Raw genomic sequence first — 23,078 nt, forward strand, 5'->3', positions numbered from 1 at the left:
ATCAACATACGATGAATTTCGTGAATTGCACACTTAGTGCCGAAACGGTTATTCATCAACATATGATGAATTTCGTGAATTGCACACTTAGTGCCAAAATAGTTATTCATCAACATATGATGAATTTTTTTAATTGCACACTTAGTGCCGAAACGGTTATTCATCAACATATGATGAATTTCGTGAATTGCACACTTAGTGTCGAAATGGTTATTCATCAACATATGATGAATTTCGTGAATTGCACACTTAGTGCCGAAACGGTTATTCATCAACATATGATGAATTTCGTATTTTGCACACTTAGTGCCGAATTGGTTATTCATCAACATATGATGAATTCTATAAATTGCACACTTAGTGCCGAAACAGTTATTCATCAACATATGATGAATTACGTACTTTGCACACTTAGTGTCGAAACGGTTATTCATCAGCATATGATGAATTTTGTACTTTGCACACTTAGTGCCGAAACGGTTATTCATCAACATATGATGAATTCTGTGAATTGTACACTTAGTGCCGAAACGATTATTCATCAACATATGATGAATTTTGTACTTTGCATAATTAGTGCCGAAATAGTTATTCATCAACATATGATGAATTTTGTACTTTGCACACTTAGTGTCGAAACGGTTATTCATCAACATATGATGAATTTCGTGAATTGCACACTTAGTGCCGAAATAGTTATTCATCAACATATGATGAATTTCGTACTTTGCACACTTAGTGACTATTTGGTAATCACCCCACACATATTAAGCAATTATACATATATGACTAGTATAACATATAGTTACACAACATATAGTTACACAATTAAATGCTCTCACCTGGATTTCCTCGCTATGTATCCAAAACGTAAAGCTGATTACTCTGGTGCTTTGCCTTTGCCCTTAGTTTTTGTTGTCTCGGGAGCTTGATTTTGATCTTCTCAAGCATCCATTAAAGACACGTACAATGTCAATTGTTAGTATATTTCCTAACAATTATACTTAAATAATACTCAAAAGTACATATTGTTAACTTTCTATAACAATCTCAGCCTAATTTAACATTTCTGATTCAATAGTGTCGATACCCCTACCATGGTATCGATAATACTATACTATGGTATCGATACCCTAATATGGAATCGATACCATTTTTGCATTCTGTTATCAGTGGTATCGATACCTTCCTCACATTATCGATACCCTCTTTCGGTATCGATACTTCTTGCATCAGTATCGATACTTCTTGCATCAGTATCGATACTTCTGGCATCAGTATCGATACTTCTTGCATCAGTATTGATACTACCCAGTTGTTCTTCCCATTTTAAGCCTATAGTATCGGTATTGTTCTATCAGTATCGATACACGTGCTCAGATTTTCCAGTTTTCAACCCGATTATTACCCAAATAGGGTCAAATTTTGTTATGTTTACACCCAACAATACTATTAAACTCTTCTTTACCTATCCATACTAACTTTCCTTTATTTAGCTTCTTAAAACATTTAAAATCATCCAAAAACATTTAAATCTAAGAATCACACCACTTTTTCTAACATGTTCTTAATCCTATCCAATGCTTCTAATCTCTCATTTACCTCTTTGACAAGTCAAATCTACCAATAAACATCAATAAACACTCATATATTAACATATCATTTCAAAACGAAAGGATAAACTGGTAATTTGAAAACTCACCTTTGAGCTATGGAGGAGAGCTATCCACGGGAAAAGAACAAGAAAATAGATAATTTTTTAGCTAACTTACCTTTTTTCCTTATTTAAATACCTTGATAACAAAGGTTTTAAATTCAATTTCCCCTTAAAGGACCAAAATGCCCTCTTAATCATCCATTACTACAATTTAGTCTAAACCACTATTCCAAATCATTCTCATCTTTTATCAATTAATCAAATAAATCCTCAAATTTTAAATCATTTCAATAAAGTCCCTAATTCGATATTCGGGGCATTACAAAGATCATCTTGCCTAATTATTTCTGATAGTTGTATCATGTCCTATCATGCATCAAACATGGAGACAATGACATAAATAGCTATCCATAGATGTCCAATAGTTACACCCTTCTTTGCATAGATGGAAGGTTTGTTTTAGCAAAAGCTCTTTCCCTTTGTAATAGATATTCTCTTCGAAGATATCTTGTCTAATCATAGAAACAATGAATGGTTTTTCAACTTTAACTTTTGGTTGTATGATATATATATGATGTTTGGCTTGTTCAGTTTAATGCATTCTCTTAAATTATAAGCTCCCCTCTCTCAAACTCTCTAGCTATTCTCTCTCATACTTAAAAGCTTACTTGATGGCTCAATTTTTTTACTATTGTGTAGTAGGATGGCCAGATTCGTAAAATTAAGATCAGAGTTTCTTAATCAGAATAATATTTTGAGTAGGATATCAAGTAGCTTACTTTGATTCATTAAGAATTCGAGTTAAGTTCGAGCTCGAATCAAGTCTATTAAATTCGAGTGTAAGCTAAACTTTAACCGAATCAAATCCGAATAACTCATTATCTGTCTCGTCTCATTTACAGCCATACACCAAACCTGCCACACTTAAATTAATTGTCACTGCAACTTCTATGCTATGACCAAAATAATGCTTTGTGCATATTACCCATCCCACGTGTATCAAATCGCAAAGATAAAACTCTAAAGCTCGGAATTTCTTTTCTTTTTATTGTTTCTTTATTATTACTGAATTTTATTCTATAAGGTAGCATAAATCTTGTATTTCAGAATACCAAAACATACGAGTAGTAGATATATATTTATATGTTATAATGAACATATTCAGATATGATAATTCAATAGTGAATTTAAATATTTAAATTAATTTTTATAAATTTAAATATTAAAATTTAGATATCCAATAAAAGATAGATCGGGGGAGGAGGGGTGAGGATAATCATACAAATTTAAAATTATCATATATATATATATATATATAGAGGTTTTCTATCCCCTCTTAAAATTTTAGAAATTTACCCTCTATCACAAAATAATACGTCCATCTCTGGTCAAAATTGCCATGTACTGCAGAATCAGAGTAAACATAGGACACACGAGACATCTATTATCAAAATCCGTATTATCCATGTATATATTAATTATGGATTTAGATTTCCAAAACCAAACTCCAAATTACAAAATGAAAAATCTATTTGCTTCAAAGGAGATTCGAACTTTAATCGTCCAAAATTTTAAACAGACTTATGGTTTTGAATTCATATAATTAAAATAATACAGGCACACTGCATTCAGATATTGTTTAGCTTTTAACATCTAGAGGTTCTATTTAAAAACACGTCTACCGTATAAAGAATTACTATTGAAAGGTATTTAATAAAGCGATCGTTTGGGAAATTACTATTTCAAAAACATGGCAATCTTGAAACCATACTAATTGAACTAAACACATTTACAATGCAGTAACAAATTCAGAAATTTAAAAATTGGAGTTTTAACATGTAATACTTCTTTTAGAAAAAATGAGTTTACAAATTTCCTTAATAATAATCTTCCAATTCCCAAAGGTAACATCAGATTGCTCTAGACAACATGCCTCTCATGGTTTTACGTTGAATGGTTTTGAACAAAACCTATTTGCTCAGGACAAATGCATGAAAAGGAAATCTTCATGACCAGAGATGCTTTTGTTAAAACCATGTACAACATCTTGGTGGAAAGAATTTGCAGAATCTTATGTAACTATTGTAGGTGAGTGTTTTGTGAGACTAATACACACTTAAAAACTGTTGATACTAACGGAGTTTACATTACATTCCAAGGGGATAAAATTGATATAACCAAGACTCAAAACTCTGGATCCTGAGGTACCAACAAAGAGACTTGATCACTTGCTCCTTTTCATTGTTAGGGTTCTACATGCAGTTACACAAAATTACATAATAAGACAAAAACGCTTAACTTTATATTAGTCAAAGATTTGGTTAAATGGGTGTCTAGATATAATGAGAAATATTTGCTTGAGCAATGAGACTTCGTTAAATGCTCATATTGTAAGTAAATAATGTTGATTGTTAAACACTTAGGGCTGCATCTAGGGGGCAGAGGCGGTCATCCTCCTACTATTTATAATCTGTTTTTATCTCCCTAAAATTTTAGAAATTCATCCCTTTATATAAAATCTTGTGTCAACCCCTAGAAACACTAATATACAAGCATCATAACAATATTTTGGTATGGTAATATGATAGACTGCTCACGCATTATTCTTTAACATTACTACTTTAAATTTTAGGATTTGGGTTTCGATATGGTGTTTACTTATTATATGCAAAGGTTTTGAAAACTACGTGAGAAAAGTTGTGCAAAAACTAACAAAAGGTGTGAAAGAAATACACGGGGGAGTGGTATTAGTTGCACATTTTACAATATAACAAAAAAAAGGACCGATACATATCATTCTGTACTACTTACTGAGTTAACAAACTATCAAAACCTTACAATCCCATGTCAGAAAATCATTCCTATCAAGAAACTATATTTACATTCCCAATGATAATTATAACATAAAGGAGTTCCTTTTTCTTTTTTTGTAATTATAGCATCGTTATACTAGCTCATGTCAATTCAAAGAAGCAGCACTCTCTAATGTGAAAACTTTATAAAAACATCTGACCTATCAAGTTACTTGAGGTTTGCTTTGCACTCTAATTTTTACGGAGAACTTGCCAAGTTAGAAATTAAACATCATATACAAGTAAGTGTTCCCTCGATGGTGACACGACAGATTGGGCATTTTCTACACTTCTCGCAGCAGGTACTGCAATTGAAAGTAACTCATGAGCATAACAGCAAAGAGGATTGAACTTCAATGGGAGACATCTGAAAATGCAATGGCATCAAAAGAATGACTATACCTGCAAAGAATATGATGCCTACAAGGGAGCCAAACCACGCTAATCTCTCTCTCAAAGCAAACCCTACATAACACTTTCTCCTGTACAGTACATCAAGAGCACATGGATGTCAACCAGAGAACAAATAACATATCACATGCAAGAACAGGATCATTAAAATTCCTGAAATTGTAAATATATTACACTGAGACGATGCCAAAAGTGAAACCATAACATCACATGGAAGAAAAGAAACACATGTAAGAAAATGTGGTACAAAGTACAAGGTGCAAGAAAAGAGATGCAGTAACCAAATCAAAAAACAGAAAGGAATGTTAGAAGAACCATAATCACCTCCTCAGCTAGATCCTTTTTAGGCATTTTCTTAACTATCTCAGGTGGATAACCAGAGAAGGTGTTATACCTACATGGAGAAGTCAAATTAAAAAGTTAGGAATAAAGGTACTGAAAGAGTAAAGAATAATTCAACAGCTTGATTATCTAAGAGTAAACTCAAGTAACCAGAATAGATGATCAGTTAAAAATGGGAAAATGAAATAACATCCGTGAACACCAGTAACTGAAAATTTTGCCACATCAAGAAATTAAATCACTCATCTCGTTCTCTTACAGTATATTCTAGAGTTCTAGTTTTTCGAAACCATAAGTGTGTTTTGCAACCTCCACAACCCAAAAGCAAAATATTAAATTCTTTTAACAAAATGGACAGTTCCTTGCATCACATTTGCTTCCCCAATGAAGGTGCAAAACTCACTCAAACCTGCATCACGAAATAACATCACCATACCGTTCTCTTACAGTATTTTCTTGAGTTTTAGTTTCTTTAAACCCATAAGCGTGTTTTGCAACATCCATAACCCCCACCCCCAAAAAGAACCCTCAAACCTTGCATCATGTTTGATTTCTCGATCTAGGTGCAATACTCACTCAAACCAGAATGCCCCAAAAAAGATCAAAACAAAAACAGAAGACCAAAATCCATTATTTGAACACAGTTCAGTACATCCAGTATGTTACTCTTTTAGAGAAAAACGTAGAGAGAGAGAATTTGAAAGGAAAGTCAGTTCCTGATGAGTGTTGGTCGGCGTTTATCGACAATCTTAGTAGAAGGGTCTCCCATCGTACGCTTAGGGAATTATTCTTAGTCCATGGTCCTATTATGAGAGTTTTTATTCCAAGCCAAACTAGAAATCCGAAATACAGATTTTCCACTTTTGCTTTTGTTCATTTTGAGAGGGAGGAAGATCTGAAGAGGGTTGTTGATGAGTTTAACGGGATTGTGATTGATGGAAGGAAGATCTCAATTAGTCCTGCCAGATTTAAGGATGAACGTTCAAGGTCAAGGGTGGTGCTTTCTTCTTCAAACAAGGTTGCTGGTCAGATTAATGCAGAATCTTCAAAATCAAGTGAAAGGGAAAACAATAATAGAAGCAGAAGGGATGATAGAACTTATAGGGATGCTCTGTTGTCTAATGGGAATAGAAGGGGGAACAATGATCTATTGTCTGAGGATATCCAGAGGAGGAATGTCAAGAAAAATGTATTTGAGATGCATATCCCATCAGAAAGTGCCAACTGGGTGAAGAGGTCGTTAACAGGGATTATCAAATACTCTTTTCAAGTTGAGTTCATTCGGAATGCATTATTAAAAGAAGGCTATGATGTTCAAATTGCTAGATGGGGCTATGTCTGGAATTCTTGTGTGATAGTTCTTAAATCTCATGAGGAGATGCTGGAGTTATGGAGCAAAAAGGAAGAGGTTTTAAAACAGTGGTTTGAGCGAGTGGAACCTTTACTGAATGAAACCGGGGTACCAATGGCCTTTTGCATGGCAGAATTAAAAGGGAAGTTGGCTGGTAGATGGGGCAGTGTGGTAGATATTCATGATAGTACAAGGAAAAGAGAAGACCTCACAATGGCAAGAATTTTATTGAAGGTGGAAAGTCCCTTTGATGTTCCAGAGGTGATTACTCTTGGATCGTATGGAAGATCATTCAAAGTAAGTATCAAGATTGGATCAGCTAGTGAGTATTCTAGTTCGTTTTTCAGTAATTTTCCGGTGGAGGATTCCGGCGAGATATTTTTTGAAGAGAGTATGTCTGAGAATGATGAAGACAGATTGTTGTCAGTTCATGGGGAAGGTGAAACTTGCGCAGTAGGGAAAAATCGTCTGTCAGTGGACAATTGGATTGACCAGGGAGTGTTTCGTGTTTCTGGAGGAGCTAGTTAGGACAGACAGCTAGCAAGACTTTCCTTAGATAGGAAAGATATTAAATGTGGTCTGTCAGAAAGTCAGACTGTTGGGAATTTTAAAGTTGGTGAGTATGCAGGTTTGGGGATTAGAAGTCAAAATTATTCGGCTGATGGATCTCAGGCCCATTCTGAAGACTCTGGGCAGTCTGGGTCAAAATACTTTTCGGGTTTCATTTTTGGGCCAGCATTTACAATTAATAAGTTTGGGGAATTGGTTGAAAACCTTCATTTATCAGGAAAAAACAGGGGAGTGTCCAATGTATTGGAGACGAGCCCAATTGTAGAGAAGTCATTTAGTGCAGAAATAGAGCCCGAAGAAGAAAATTTAAGACCGATGGAATTGGTTTCAACTAACAACTCAAGGGGGAGGCAGTTACATTGCTCTAGAAGAAAGTTCACAACAGAGAGTAATGTGCTGGAAACTAAAAGTCTGAGCAGTTGCAAAAGGGTATACAACAGGTCGAGGGAAAGAAGATACTGGTATGGGGATTTGTTGAACATCTCGTCTGAAACAGGGGGTACCATAGTTAAGCAGAGGGAGCTAGATGTTGATTCCAGTACTAAAAATCAGCTTTGTTTATCAGCAGAGAACATTGCTGATGGGAGTCTTTTTCCTTATCTTGACAATGGATCTGGGGGTGGGGAGCTTAGAGAGGGAGATTGAAGGTTACTTTTCAGAAGGTGATTGCTTAAAGTCCAATTCTGGTTTGTTGATCAGAAGGATGAGAAGAACTAAAAGGATCTTGTATCGAGAAGCCCTTGACCAGGTGAGCATTGATACAGCATCCTCCTCAGCTTTTTCGATTCTATTGAAAGAAGCGGTAGAAACTTGGGAGGTTAGCAAGCTTTTGGGTGTGTCTTTTAAGGAAGGGAAAGAAGCCTTTTTGGAAAAAAATCATAGCTTTAGAGAAAGGCGTGAATAGGGTTAATAAAGGTTTGGTTGATTGAGGGTTGTGTCTGCACTTATTTCCTTTTATGAAGATGACAAAGTTAGTAATATGTTCATTGAATGTTAGGGGCTTAGGGAAAAACAAAAAAAAGAGGGATGTTCAGAATTTAGTCACCAACTTTAATCCTACTTTTCTTTGGCTGCAAGAAACTAAGACTGAGAAATTTAGAAGGTCTTTTTTTAGGAGAAGTGGAATTAATAAGCTAAAAGGAATTTTGGAATCTCCTTCAGTTGGATCAGCGGGGGGCCTGTTGTGTTGTTGGGATGACAATGTTTTTGAGCTGGAGAGTCAGTTTATTAGCAGTAGATTTATAGCTACTTTCGGTAAATTTCGGAGTAATAATTCCAGGTGTGGTTTCATCAATGTTTACGGTCCAGCAGTGGAGGAGGAGAAATCTGGTTTTTTTGAAGAATTAAGCAGTTTTCTTAGTGGACAGAATTATCCCGTTTGTGTGGGAGGGGATTTCAATGTCTATTTACAAGAGAAGATGAGAAAATGGGAAGGGGTCAAAGTAGGAGTTCAATGGAGATCTTTAATGAGTTCATTCTTCATAAGGGCTTGATTGATCTCCCTATGAATGGGGGTAGGTTCACTTGGTGTAATAACCAAGAGAATCCCACTTTTGTAAGATTGGACCGTTTTTTGGTTGATTGTCGCTTTCTAGAGTTGTTTCGGGGCATTTTGCAGTCTCTTCTACCAAGATCTTTGTCAGATCATAATGCTATAGTTCTGGAGAATAAATGAGTGGACTGGGGTAGAAAACCATTTAGATTATTCAATTATTTGATGGATGAGGAGGGTTTTGAGGATCTGGTTGTTTCTTCTATTCAGAGTGGTAAGGATAGTCAGAAGAAGGCAGGCGTTTTTAGTCTGATGAGGAACACCAAACATGCAATTAAGAAGTGGTCTGAAAACAGAGATAAGTATCCAGGAGCTTTGATTTCTGAGTTAGAGAAGAAAATTTCGTTGATAGAGGATGATATTCAACAGAAGCAAGGAGTTGTCGACAGTGAGGTATTAACAGAGTTGAAAAATTTTAGAGCAGAATTGTGGAAGCTTCACAAGATTCAGGAGCGGATCTGGTTTTAGTACTCGAGAACTAATTGGATTGTAGATGGGGATCGCAATACTAAATACTTCCATACTTGTGCTACGATTAGGAATAAAAGGAATGCTCTACTTGCTTTAAATTTCAAAGGGGAAACAGTTGAAGATCCAACTGCAATTAAGGCTATAGTTAAAGAGTATTTTTTTAAGATCTATAATGAACGAACTACGTTAGAAATTGATGATTTGAATCTGGATTTTCCCAGAATTTATTTGGAGCAGAATCAGTTCTTAGAGCAGGAGTTTTCTGAGGAGGAAGTTTGGGATGTTGTGAACTCTTGTGGTAGTAACAAAGCTCCGGGTCCTGATGGCTTTAATCTAGGATTTTTCAAGAGGTTTTGGCAGGTCCTTAAGGTAGATATTATGAAATTCTTTCATAATTTTTACTTGGGGAAGGAATGGGAACATGGAGTAAATCACACATTCATTACTCTTATTCCTAAGATTTCAAACATTGGTGGTCTGGACGATTTTAGACCTATAAGCCTAGTTGGTGGATTGTATAAGATACTCTCTAAATGTCTGTCAAGAAGATTTAGGAGTTGCATTTCAGATTTGATCAGTCCAAGTCAATTCGCTTTTATCCCCGGTCGGCAAATCCTGGATTGTTCTCTTATAGCCAATGAAGGGATTGACTTTTGGAGGAAGAATGGTTTAAAAGGTTGTGTTTTCAAGGCTGATTTCAAGAAGGCATATGATACTCTTGACTGGCCTATTTTGTTCAGAATAATGAAGGAAATAGGCTTTGGTTCTAGATGGATAGGTTGGATTTCGAAATGTATCACATCAGCAACTGTTTCAGTTTTGGTGAACGGGGTCCCTACCGAGGAAATTCCAATGGCGAGGGGTCTTCGGCAGGGCTGTTCCTTGTCTCCATTGTTGTTCAATATAGTTGGGGAACTCTTGAATCTATTAATACTGAAGGTTGTTTCAGGAGGGCTTTTTTCGGGTTTGGTCATTAGAAAAGAGGAGAGGAATTTTAATTTAACTCATTTGCAATTTGCTGACGACCTTATTATGTTCTGTGGGGCGTCGAAAAAACAGATCTTGAATGTAAAGAGGGTGCTTCGGGTGTTTGAGATTATTTCTGGTCTTCAGCTGAATTTAAAGAAGTGTAAATTATTTGGGGTGAACTTAAAGGAAGAGGAAATTAAGGATTGGACAGCTATGATTGGATGTTCAGTGGGCTCTTTTCCCTCAGAATATTTGGGACTCCCTCTAGGTCCACATAGGAACTCCAACATTCTATGGGATCCAGTGGTTCAAAGCTTTAATAAGAGGTTAGCGGGCTGGAAAGGCTCCTCTCTGTCACCGGCAGGCAGGCTAGTTCTAATTAAATCAGTTCTAAGCTCACTCCCTATATACTTTTTGTCAATGTTCAAGGTTCCAGCTTCAGTTTACAAGACTCTAAATTCTATTATGTCAAATTTTTTATGGGGTGGTGGAGATGGGAAAAAGAAGATCCATTGGGTAAGCTGGTCTGACGTTTGTAAACCAAAAATTGAAGGAGGCTTGGGGGTTCCTAATTTAAATGTGGTGAATAGGGCACTTTTGGAAAAGTGGGCTTGGAGGTTTGCTATTGAGAGGGAGGCGGTTTGGAGGGAAATGCTCTACATCAAATATAAATTGGACCCTTCCTTGATGCAGTTCGACAGTAAAGTTTCTCCTAAATTTTCTTGGATGTGGAGAGATATGGTGAGTAATCATTATAAAGCTGATTCGTTGGGCTGTAGTATCAGAGGTAAATATAGCTATATAATTGGCAATGGGAGGAACATTCGGTTTTGACAAGACAATTGGGCAATGGATCATCCTTTGATGGTATTGTTCCCTAGACTATTTTCTATTGCAGTGAATAAAGCAGGAAGATTATTTCAGTTTGGGGAGTTCAGTTCAGGGGGTTGGATTTGGAACGTTCAGCTGAGGAGAGAGTTGAATGACTGGGAATTTGAGCAATGGGCGAATTTGATGGCTGTTATCTTTGATTTTTTTATTTCTGCTGATGCTGTTGATGAACTGTTTTGGAAGGGGACTGGAGAAGGGGTTTTCACTGTGAAATCATGTGTCAATCTATCTTATTCGGGTTCCCCTGATTCGGAGGAAGCTAAATTTTGGAAGTCTAATGTTTGGAGGGGTCTGTTGCCTCCAAGAGTAGAGACTTTTCTTTGGCAAGTTATCTTAAAGAAGTTGGCAGTGAAGACAGCTCTAGTTAAGAGAGGTGTTCAGGGCATAAATGATACTTTGTGCTCTTTTTGTAATCTAGAAGAAGAGTCTTCATCGCATTTATTTTTTTCCTGTTCGGTTGTTTGGCCAATTTGGATGAAATTCTTGGGCTATTGGAATTTTCAGTCTGTTTTTCATGCAGATGCTAAAAGATTCCTATAGGCTTGGAATGACTTGAAGACCAACTCTCTTATCTGGTCATTTATCCCTGGAGCTATTTTATGGACAATTTGGAAGACCAGGAATTTTATAGTGTTTGAAGGAGGGAAGCTTGATCGAGCAGAGATTTTCTTTCTAGCAAGGTGCAGGCTTGCTTCATGGTTTCTAGCTAAGGAAACTCATATTAGTATTTCCAAGGATGATCTTATTGCTGACCCTTCCTTAGTGGATTCCTACTCGTCCCATTCTAATCGGATTTCAACCATGTTTCCTTGATCCCCTCCTCCAAAAGGTTTTATTAAACTTAATGTGGATGCGGCTACTTCGAGTGATTGGAAGAGGAGTGGGTTTAGGTGGTATTTTGAAAGACATGTTTGGTTCGATTCTTGGCTCCTTCAAAGAGCCTGCTGGTCCGGGGCCCCCAACTTTAATGGAATTGAAGGCTATCCTAAAGGGTTTAGATTTTTATGAATCTATTTGTCATAGGTTTAAAGATAGATTGATTATTGAGAGTGATAGTAAGGTGGCAGTTGGCTGGGTTAAGGATGTGGTCTCTTGTCCTGTTGTTTATGTTCAAATTGTTAAAGACATTATTCAAAAGCTTAGTGTTTATGAAGGTTTTATTAGTTGGGTTAGTAGGACAGCCAATATAGAGGCGGATGTCCTAGCTAAGGCTGGTATTGGTTGAATTATGTTCTGTTAAGGGCTGTTTCTTTCTGGTTTTGTATCTCTTGAGGGAAATTAGTTTGTATTACTTTGTTATATTTGAGTTTAATGAAATCCTAGGGCACTCTTTTCCTCCTTGTGTGGATTAAGGAGCTATTTTTAAGTTCCGTTAATCACGAAGGGGGTTTTATTGAGGCCTTCTATTTCTATCAAAAAAAAATATGGTTCAGTTTTTCAATATGTTCAAAATCTCAAACTTAACCAAATAACACACACGAAGTCCAACCCATCTATTATTTCACCTTTGTTAACATGAGCTGATAAATGGATAAACACTTTAAGTAGACATAAATAGTGTGGATATGAATTGATAAAAAGTCCACCCGACTAATGCCCTATTACTAGCCATGTATTACCTCGTGATGTATTCTTCATAAATCATTTGGGTAGTGAGATTTTAAGTTGAATAGAGCAGAATCAAATATTGAGAAGTGATGCACCAACATTTACTAAGCAGTTGCTCCTATTAAATTTTGCTCATCACCTTTCCTTTAAGAGATGTCTAAAAATTTGAACCATCTTTCCCATTTTGAACACCTAAAATCTTACACATCATATGTGCTCCATATCTTTTCTGTGATACTTCATATTTTCTTTTGGCATTAAAAACAGTTCACATCAATACAATCAAACTTCATTAAAAGCGTAAACAAGTAGCACAGAACATACACATTTATTAACTATTAGTATAGTCTATCAATATTTTTCTTATCAATTTTACCTTCTTCGATATTATGAAACTTGATTCACATTTTTTTCACACATCCAGACAAGCAACAGTGGAAGATGTGGACTGAACCAAAAGCAAGTGGAAAGAAAAACTATACAAGCAGTGCGTCTATAAAAGGTTGAAAAATGCTAAAACTATACTAACCCAGAGGGCCCATCATGATAAAGTCGTGCCTGTTCCTCTCTACTTCCTTCATCAATTGACCACCAACCTAATAACCTGATTTTAGAGATAGATATAGAATCAATTGTGTCAATTCATAAACCACACAATCTAGACTAACAAAATTTGCAGCCTAGCTACAAACTAATTTGCCGGTACCTAGAACCATGGTGCAAGAATCCCATGCAATCATGGGCTCTGGATGAAAATCTGAAGTACAATCCTGTGCCAGCCCCACTACGTAGTAAAAGAACAATTTTCTCTATTAACATTGAAGCGGCAAAGAGCACACCAAGCCCTTGGAGTAGGAAAAGAGGAGAGAACAAAACTGGAAGTGGTATATCTCTAGCACCAGGAGGTGTTCCCTGAAATTTGAAACAATCATAGAATCGTTGACAACATACCACAATGACACTCATACACCAATAATATGCATACCTCTAAATGCATGCAGAGAAGGACTTGGAAACCAATTATTGGAATTTTCATGAGGTGACCACCAATCTCTTGCAGGCCACACAGAGTATCCTGCTGCTGGTCTTCCTCGGGAGCAACTACTAAGCCACTGTTCCAGTCAAGATATCTGATAGTTGGAGTAGATGGACCAGCTTCTATTGCTGGGGAACTTCTATGAATTATGGGATTAGACCACTTTGTACACACAAGAAAAGAAAAGCACTCAGCAATACTGCATGAAGAAAATGTATTAGCAGTTATCATATTTTTCTAGCCACTCTTAAAAAACACAAATCAACAAAATTAAAGCAGCAAAGCTGTACCAAAAATTTATGAACAAGTCCCACCAGCCAAGCGCACCTACATCACCTGAAATACATGTACAGGAAAACAATAATCGTAAACATGGAAAATTTTAACCAAAACTAAAGTTAGATGAATCAATCTACTGCCAAAAGAAGTGCAGAAAAATCAAACTGCATGTTAGCAAGCAATCTTCCAATGGTCATTAACAAAAATATTTTTAAAAGAAAAAGATAGAAACTAAAGCACCAAAGCAGTTATATTAATCACATTTTGGTGCTCAGAAGTGATGACATTCTGAGCTGGAATTCTGGGATAGGTATATGAAAGATAGAATACCATTCTATACGAGAGTTTGGCTATATCGTTTTATTGATGCAATACAGAGCCAACAACCCATGCCAACTCTACATAAATAGGATATTTAGGGATGGTAATCTGATAATGAGGTCCCTATAAATGGTTGAAATACTCAATACTAGAGTAGATAGTGTCAATTGAAGACCTCTTATGTGTAAATATTCTAAGAAAGAAAAGTGAGAACGTGAATGAAGAGAGAACATAAGTTCTGCTCGAATTGCTTGCTGAAAAAAATATAAAACAGCCTGCTTTTATTGGCTGAGAATTACAAAAGTAAAGTTTAGCTAGGTATCTTTCTCCTAACCTTTATCTCCTAAAAATCTTATCTTCTAAGAAGATAAACCCAATCATAAAGTATAAGTAAATTACAATTAGAATTAGAATTTAAGATAAACAAAAGCTCCTTTTCTAATAGCTTTTTAATCACAACAGCTTTCCACATTATGATACCAAAATCATTATTCCTTAATCTGCTTATGCACAAATAGACAGATAATCACTTTAAGTGCCAAGTAACACCAACCCAGGGAAAGGGACATCTAAAACTTAAATAATAAGGATAATAATGGATTAAATGACTCCTAAGGTGATAACTGACAACACAGCAAACTAGCTCTTCATGAAACCATCAAAATTAACAACTTCAGGAACTGAAAAACACACTACTGATGTCCTGCAGCAAAATACCTTACAGGATTGGGAATTTCATTTGGTTTCAAGCAAGAATACTCTATCCAATCTACAAAGAGAGCAAAATTCAAGCTTCTGAAAACTCCAGGACTAAATTTTGTGTACTTTTTTGTTTTATAAGAAACTGAAACCACAAAGCACGCTGGTTTATGTGGTAGCAGTCATGAGCCACTTGAATTTCACAAATCCAGAGACCTTCAAAGTATCAGAAAACAGTGCCCATTACCAAGTAATGTATCATTTTGCCCATACAAGAGTGATATGTCTTTGTGGAATGATATAGATAACTGGATCAAGAACTACAATATAAAGCCTCTGTAGAGAAAAAGAAAATGCCTACTTTGTAACACCTCCATACTATATTATAGTTAGTTGAGTAAAGAAATTACCGCATAACTTCAGAAGGGTGAATACAGTAGCAGCAACAAAAAAACCATTGAAATCGCAACCCAGTACAATATAAAGCCTCTGTAGAGAAAAAGAAAATGCCTACTTTGTAACACCTCCATACTATATTATAGTTAGTTGAGTAAAGAAATTACCGCATAACTTCAGAAGGGTGAATACAGTAGCAGCAACAAAAAAGACCATTGAAATCGCAACCCAGAAGTGCTACAAATTGAAATAAGAGTTAATTAACAGTGAGAGGTTTACATCCCAAATAACAGTAAAAATTTCATTACAAGAACCAAGTTTCTAAATTTCATGGTTAAGTTGAAACTTGAAAGTGCTTAAGGTTCAAATCTAACACACAAAATCAAATATTTGAAGAAAATCATCAAATTTTGAATCTAAGTTCTCTTAGATTAATATGTAATTCCGTAAAAGAACACCAAAAAGACAGGACCATCAAACTGACAAGTGCAGTAGAACTTACAGGTAGAGTCTCCCATATTGCTTCATCACTAATGCTTTCATCATCTCCAGGCATCAGAGCTCTACACATTCTGAAGAACAAAATGAAATCAATAACTATAATAGCTGCTTAGTACCTGCAGAGGCAAATGAATTACTAGGAGAGAAGGGAAGGATAGGAAAAAAACAGCTCAGAATTTCAATAATTTGGCTAAAGCTTATTTATCCTAATCCAAATTTCTACCATGCAGCAGTAATGTAAGAAGCATAATAAAGAGAAGGAGAAAATCAAATCTGATATATTTCCAAGACACCTACCTAAGACATCACATGCTACATTGAAGTTGTTACCAAAAAGGAAAAAATAAAAGTGAAGTAACTAGCTAAGTCCAATCATTCAGAAGTCACAAAGCCACCGGAAACTTATGGTTGTCTTGCTTTTACATTTTCTTTGAAATATAATGCACTCTTTCTAGCAGGGATTGCACAAACAACTCAGTTCGGCAGGCTTCATCCCTACTCATCATAACATATTAAACTTTTTGGTCCTTAGATAACATATCAAAATGATGAAAGCAGAGATGCCTACAATAAACAGTTAATGGATTGGTTTATCTTCTTCGTTATATAACTCTGGGGAAATTATCAACCATTTTTCAATATTACTAGATAGTTTCTGGCTTGGCTATCATAACCTCTACCTGACTGACAAGATAAAGTTCATCAGACGTTATTTATGGACGAAGCAATTTTTTTTTTTGGTGTTTGGGGGGGGTATACTGATCCAGAACATGAAGTTTACTTTCTCGCCCTCTAGCCTACTTTTTACCCTTAGAAGCTACTAGCAGTTGTGCTAACACAATAAAATGCTTTCTTTACTTTTGAAAGGTCTGCATTAGAAGCCATCATCCTGCCTAAGGCCTTTTGCCAACACTACTGATAATCTGAGTTACTGCAAGGAAGAGGAAGGAATGAAACAGAGCATTATAACAGCCCACTTATTCCCGTGATTACAATACCCAGAAAGGTACAGGTGAATGTGGATATTTGTCCATGACTTACAAGATGATAGCACTATCCTTCTCATCCTTCCGTTATTTATCCCTAAATAAAACCAAATAGTATAACAATACAAGAAAACTTGAATCTCTTCATTTCCTAACATGCACTCAAGTTTTAAAATATTTAAGTCTAATAACATGGCATATGTCCTTGAGCATTGTTGCTCGATGAATGAGTGAAGCTACAAATCGGACAAATCCTAAATGCCCAAATAAAGTCTCAAGGACAAACACAACCCAAAATTACAAATTGGTTAGTCCAATTTGCTACAAATCCACATATAGAGAACATCATCTGAAATAACCCCACCCCCATATTCCCAACAATAAGAAAATGCAAAGAAAGTATTAGAATGTTGTTCTATTGAGTAAGCAAATTACATTATTTTAACAGATAATGAATGAAAACATAAGTTTTTAGCTTTAAATTACCTGAAATTGTCAATTAGAATAATTATTTCAAACGCCAATAGTGGAAGGAAGACGACCTTCAAGTTTACAGCAGCAAAACCATAAACTGTGACAAACGAATAAATAAAGTTCACCAACATTCCCCATAAAAAATAATGTAAACACTAAAATAGTCCACCACTATGTTACTGAGACTTGGGTGTGAGTGAAAGTATGTGTCTTGAACATGTGTGTTCAATTTTTCTTTGCAATTTTTTCTCATGTATTAGGTGGGTCCTTAAAGGGAAATATCACAATACTTGTGTATGTGTTGGACATGGTTAGACGTCAAATGAATACTTGAAATTGAAGAACTAGAGCAACATAGTTTTACTGTTTTTACTTCAACTACAACTAAAAATTTGAAACAATGATCATAGGGTAACCCAATTAAGAGATGAAAGAATTCAAACCCCGCAACATGAAAACAAGGAAAAGCAAGTTGATTCTATACCGTCTACACTCTCAAGATATATACAGAGAAGCAGCTCAAAAGCAATTAGTAGTGGTGTCGCAACAATGGCATGACATGGTGCCCACTGTCCAAGAAAAAAAAAATAATAATGGTTATAAAACTTGATTATGAATCTGAAACATTCACAACCAGAAGACCCTAAATAGGGAATTAATGTTTCAGTTAGTCAATACTTAATTCAAGTAAAATAAAGGACATGGTAACAGATAAACATACTTGACGATTATGTGGGACTGATGGGGCAGGTAAGGAAAACCTTCCTCGTGAAACAACTCCATGAAACAACCAAAGTGGGAAAAATATTGTCCTGCAATCAAAAGCCACTAAATAATGCGATTAAAACCTAAAATCATTGAAAGGATATGATGCTAAAAGATAAAATCTCATAATCTCAGGGTAATTGAAAACCACAGCCTATAGAACTGCATATTCAAGCAACTTGTGTTCCCCTCACTTCAAAACAACCATTGAAGAGAAAGAATATGTTCCACTCATGAAAAAAAAAATCCGCTTTTCACTCTATAAGTCACCAAGTCTTATGGCTTTGGTTTTTTACATGAACCATCGATCCCTTTGCATCTTCGGGTTGATGTTAAAGATTTCGTATAAGTTTTATCTCAGATAATAACACTCATTCAAATGTACCCAGTTACAGATAGAAAAAGAAAACTTCATATGTTTCACGTTTTCTATTGACTGCAAAATCATAAATTTATCAAAACTATAGCACAAACCTATTAATTTTAAGTCACCCCAAAAAAAAGAAAAAAAAAGAATCATTTTTTACAACAATTGTTTTCCCTTCTCTAATAAATTGCTACAAGAAGACAAACTTTACAAGCAAAAACATTTTCTCCCCAAAAAACAAAAAATTAAAACAGAAAAGAGATGAGGCTTTTCTTCAGCAACAGCAAGCGTTGGTAAATAATCATTTAAACTTCAATTGCCTCACACAGACCCAAAAATTCACAAACAATAAAACAGTCTTTGTAAGTTGTAGGGAGGACCTCAATTCCTCTCAAAATTAAAATGGAAAGAAAGAAAGAAAAAGGTCGAAATTGAGAAGCGAATTCAACCAAAAACAAATTGAAACGCAAAAATGTAAGAATAAACAAATATGTAGAGAAAGAGAAATGAACTGACCACCAAGAATAAGAAACGACATGATCCAGCTTAAGAAGAAGCAGGAGCGTGAAACAAAAAAGCAGGGTATGCGCTGCCAAAGCCTGAGCTGACTTCAAAACTCTCCTCCAACTCATAATCATCTTCCTCCTCAAATTGCCCCAGAGAAATAAGTATTTTTAAGTCATACGCAGAAACAGAAGAGCCCTAAATTTTACTACAAAAGGGAATAAATATCTTTGGAAAAAATTAGTGGGCGCCAATCATCCATTGTGCATTTACTTAACCTTTTCTCTTCAACTTGTTTTTTCATTTTCTTTATTGTTTTTTTTTTTCTTTATTGGTTTTTTTTCTTGATTGATGAGTAAAACAACAAAACGCATTTACTCTCTCTTCATAAGAAAAGAAGACTTGGCTTTCACGCCAATTCCTTGCTTTTTTTAATTTGTTTATTACTACTTTCTTGATATAATCACGTTAATATAATTTATTAATTGATTAATTTAAATTAATTATTATACAGATATAATGATCTTTTTATTTTAATTTATTCAACGAAAATTTTAAATTTTACTTAAAAAAATTAAAAATTTTAATGTATTATCCTATTATACCAACATATTATCGATATTTGTTTATTACTTCACTGAGCTCTGCAGTTGGATTTTGTTCCATTTTCATTGTACATTATTTTAATTTCAACCCACTTGATTCCCAATTCTTTTTCTCATGTTTTATTATTATTTTGTCCTTTGCACTATTCTTTACTAATTTGATTGCGTTTGATTAATAAAATATTGTTTTTAAGAGTATAGTTTTTAAAATATACTATAATTTAATATTATTAATAATATTATTATTTTATTTTAGGGTAAAATATACAAATGATCTATGACTATAGGGTACTATTTTGTTGAGTCATCGTCTATTAAAAGTTACAAAATGGTTATCTGACTATTCATATATTTCAAACTCATCATTTTCCATCAAAATTAACAAAAATTTGAATTGGACATTAACATATTAATTAAGATATAATAGTCATTTGAAATTTTGAAATCATATTTTATCATCTCTGTCTTTTTTTAATGCTTTTGTAGTAATTATCATGACTTCTACTTTTTATAAGTTTCTGTCTTTGGAATTTATGAAGGCTTAGAACTAGGGTAGCGGAGTAGTTGTTGCCTTTTTTTAAGTGTTAACACATTTGACTTTATTCCTTCTCGTAGCTTGCTATTGGTGACTTCTGTGTATCATTCTCTTCATGATTTCTATTTTTAAATTTAGTCAGGTCTTACGTTTTCCTGGCTATATGCAGAGATTTTTACGCAGTGATTTATGTGCATGGATTACTTCTCATTACAGTCGAACATATAAAGACATATATACATGCATTGCATTTTATCTTTATTTTTAATTTTCTGACTGTCGGATGTCTTCCACGGAAGCTGCTCTCAACCTGGTGTTAGGGGCAGCCTACTACCCTACCTCTCCCTTATCCCATTGCATATGGGAATAGGGTTTTATTGTTATTGTTGTTGTTGTATATTTTATCATATCTCAATCAACAGTTTAACGTCTAACTCATACTATCATCAATTTTGACGAGTTTAGAACATTTGAATAGTCGAGAAACTAAACACAAGAACACTCTATAATCGAATGATCATTTTGTAACTTTTAATAGTCATGGGATTCAACAAAATAGTACATATAATTGAGGGGCCATTTTTGTACTTATCATTTATTTAATTTATTTATTATAATATAATATTATAATATTTAATTAAGAGAATATAAGATTATCATAATAAATATTTTATTAAATTTATATTAATCGTATTTTTAAAACAAGTTCATATTTTTTTCATAATTAAAAAAATATTTACATAAAATTCATAGAAAACATATTTTTCTACTATTTCTAATTTATATATTTTCTTTAAAAATTACAAAAATTTAATATGTTAATGTCATAGTACAATATTATATATATATATATATATATATATATATATATATATTATATATATATATATATATATATATATATATATATATATATATATATATATATACAACATGAACCCCGGTTATCTCGGTGGTAAGGAATTATTGTTGTTCATTGATGTCTCGGGTTCAAGCACCAACAATGCTAGGGGTACGAGCGTTCGATGTCAAATGGTTGAAAATTATTTTAAACAAATATTATTTTATACTTACCACAGATTAATCAATATATATATATATATATATATATATATATATATATATATTTCATTTAATTACTTAATTTATTATATATAATAAATTAAAAGTAATTATTTATTGTGTATGTATATATTTACACTATTTTTAAAATTCTAAATTCATTCTTTAACCTATAAATTTTTTAATATTGCCCGTGAAAAACATTATTTTAGGGGCATTATAGTTTAAAGTGGTATGAATTGTTTAATATGTAAAAATAGAGTGGGAATGGGAATGATATTTCCATTATATGGAAATAAAAGTTATTATTAGCAATAAATTATTACCACATATGGAGAATTATGTCAAACTAAATGTAAGAATATAATTTTGAAAAATATTATTAGAATTAGTAATAGTTTTTTCCGAATCAAATGTCCTTTAAATTTTATCCAAGTGGGTGGAAAGATTAAAAAAATTATAATAATATTTTTTGTAAATAAAATATCTTTCTTACATAATTAACAATCAATTAAATCTAGGAAAAATTAATTTATATTACTTAATTCATATCTAACAATACGTTTTGATTCTATTTTAGTCATCTACTTTTAAAAAAATTAACAGCGATGCCAAAGTGTCATTTTTATTTTTTTAATGATGATGTGACATTATTTTATGGTGAAACATCAGTGTCACTGTTAATTTCTTAACTACATGTGATAAAAATAGAAGCAACACGCAACGTTAAGTATAATTTTTAAAAATAATAATAATTGATCTAAATAAAAACTAAATAATATATGAGTGACCAAATAAGAATCTTACTCTAAACTCTATATTATCAATTCATCAAAATTTTAAATATAATATATATAAATATATTTTTTAATATAATCATTTATACAATATTCATTGTTAATTTATAGTTATATATGGTTATTTAGTAAAGGAGAAAGAAATAATAAACAAACCGAAAAAATGATGAAGATTAAAAAAGAGAGAGAATTTGATCTCCTTTCTGTTGAAAAGTCAGTCAAAGTTTGGTGCAAAGTTTGGTGCAGTTCAAAGTCCTAATTTGTTGCAAATTTGATTTTTAATTTTGGTAGCCGACGGCTAGATGATTCAAAGGTGGGCAGCTGATTTTTGTTGAAAAATTAACATGGGAAAAGTGCTCTTTTAATTCCTGGACTTTAGGGTATTTATAAGATTGGTCCTTAAGTTTCAACTATAAATACCCTAACCCATTTAACTTCAAAATCATCCCAAAATCATTTTTTTTTCTCCTAATATTAAAGAGTTTAGAGAATTTTCTTGTGAGTTATGAGTGTTTTGTAAACACCTGTAAATTTTCTCTTTAGTAAAAGATCTGTAGCAGTCTGGAGACGTAGGCATAATTGGCCGAACTTCGTTATCAATTTCAAATACTATTTTTTCGTTTTTATTTTCGCATTCTCACTAATCTGGTTATAGGGAAATTACTCGTTTATTTCTTAACAACTGGTATCAGAGCTTTTGGTGGTTAATTTTGTCGGTTTTTCTACGAGGTAACTATTCACGTGAATTGTGAATTTTGTGAATAGTAAAATTTGGTCGGCGATACAAGTTTGTTGAAAGAGGTGTTCTAATACACGGTGGTTTACAGAAATTGTCAGAAACGATCCAAAAGAAGCAAGATTCGAGTGGGAGTGATGGCTGCAGATGAAGGGAATGTGAAAATTGAGAAGTTCGATGGTACGGACTTTGGCTTTTGGAAGATGCAGATTGAAGATTTTCTGTACCAGAAAAATATATATCAATCTCTTTCAGGAAAACAACCAGAGGGCATGAAGAATGAAGACTGGGCTCTTCTCGATAGACAAACCCTCGGAGTTATCCAACTGACGTTATCCGCA

The 23,078-nt window shown here is 33.9% G+C and overlaps 1 pseudogene; it reads right to left on the minus strand.

Moving 5' to 3' along the window:
* Positions 1-4,384: 4,384 nt before the first annotated feature.
* On the minus strand, positions 4,385-19,225 carry LOC120167678 (annotated as a pseudogene).
* Between the last annotated feature and the right edge of the window lie 3,853 nt (positions 19,226-23,078).

Source organism: Hibiscus syriacus, unplaced genomic scaffold (assembly GCF_006381635.1).
Source record: "Hibiscus syriacus cultivar Baekdansim isolate YM2019G1 unplaced genomic scaffold, ASM638163v2 tig00003041_pilon, whole genome shotgun sequence".
Lineage (NCBI taxonomy): Eukaryota > Viridiplantae > Streptophyta > Magnoliopsida > Malvales > Malvaceae > Hibiscus > Hibiscus syriacus.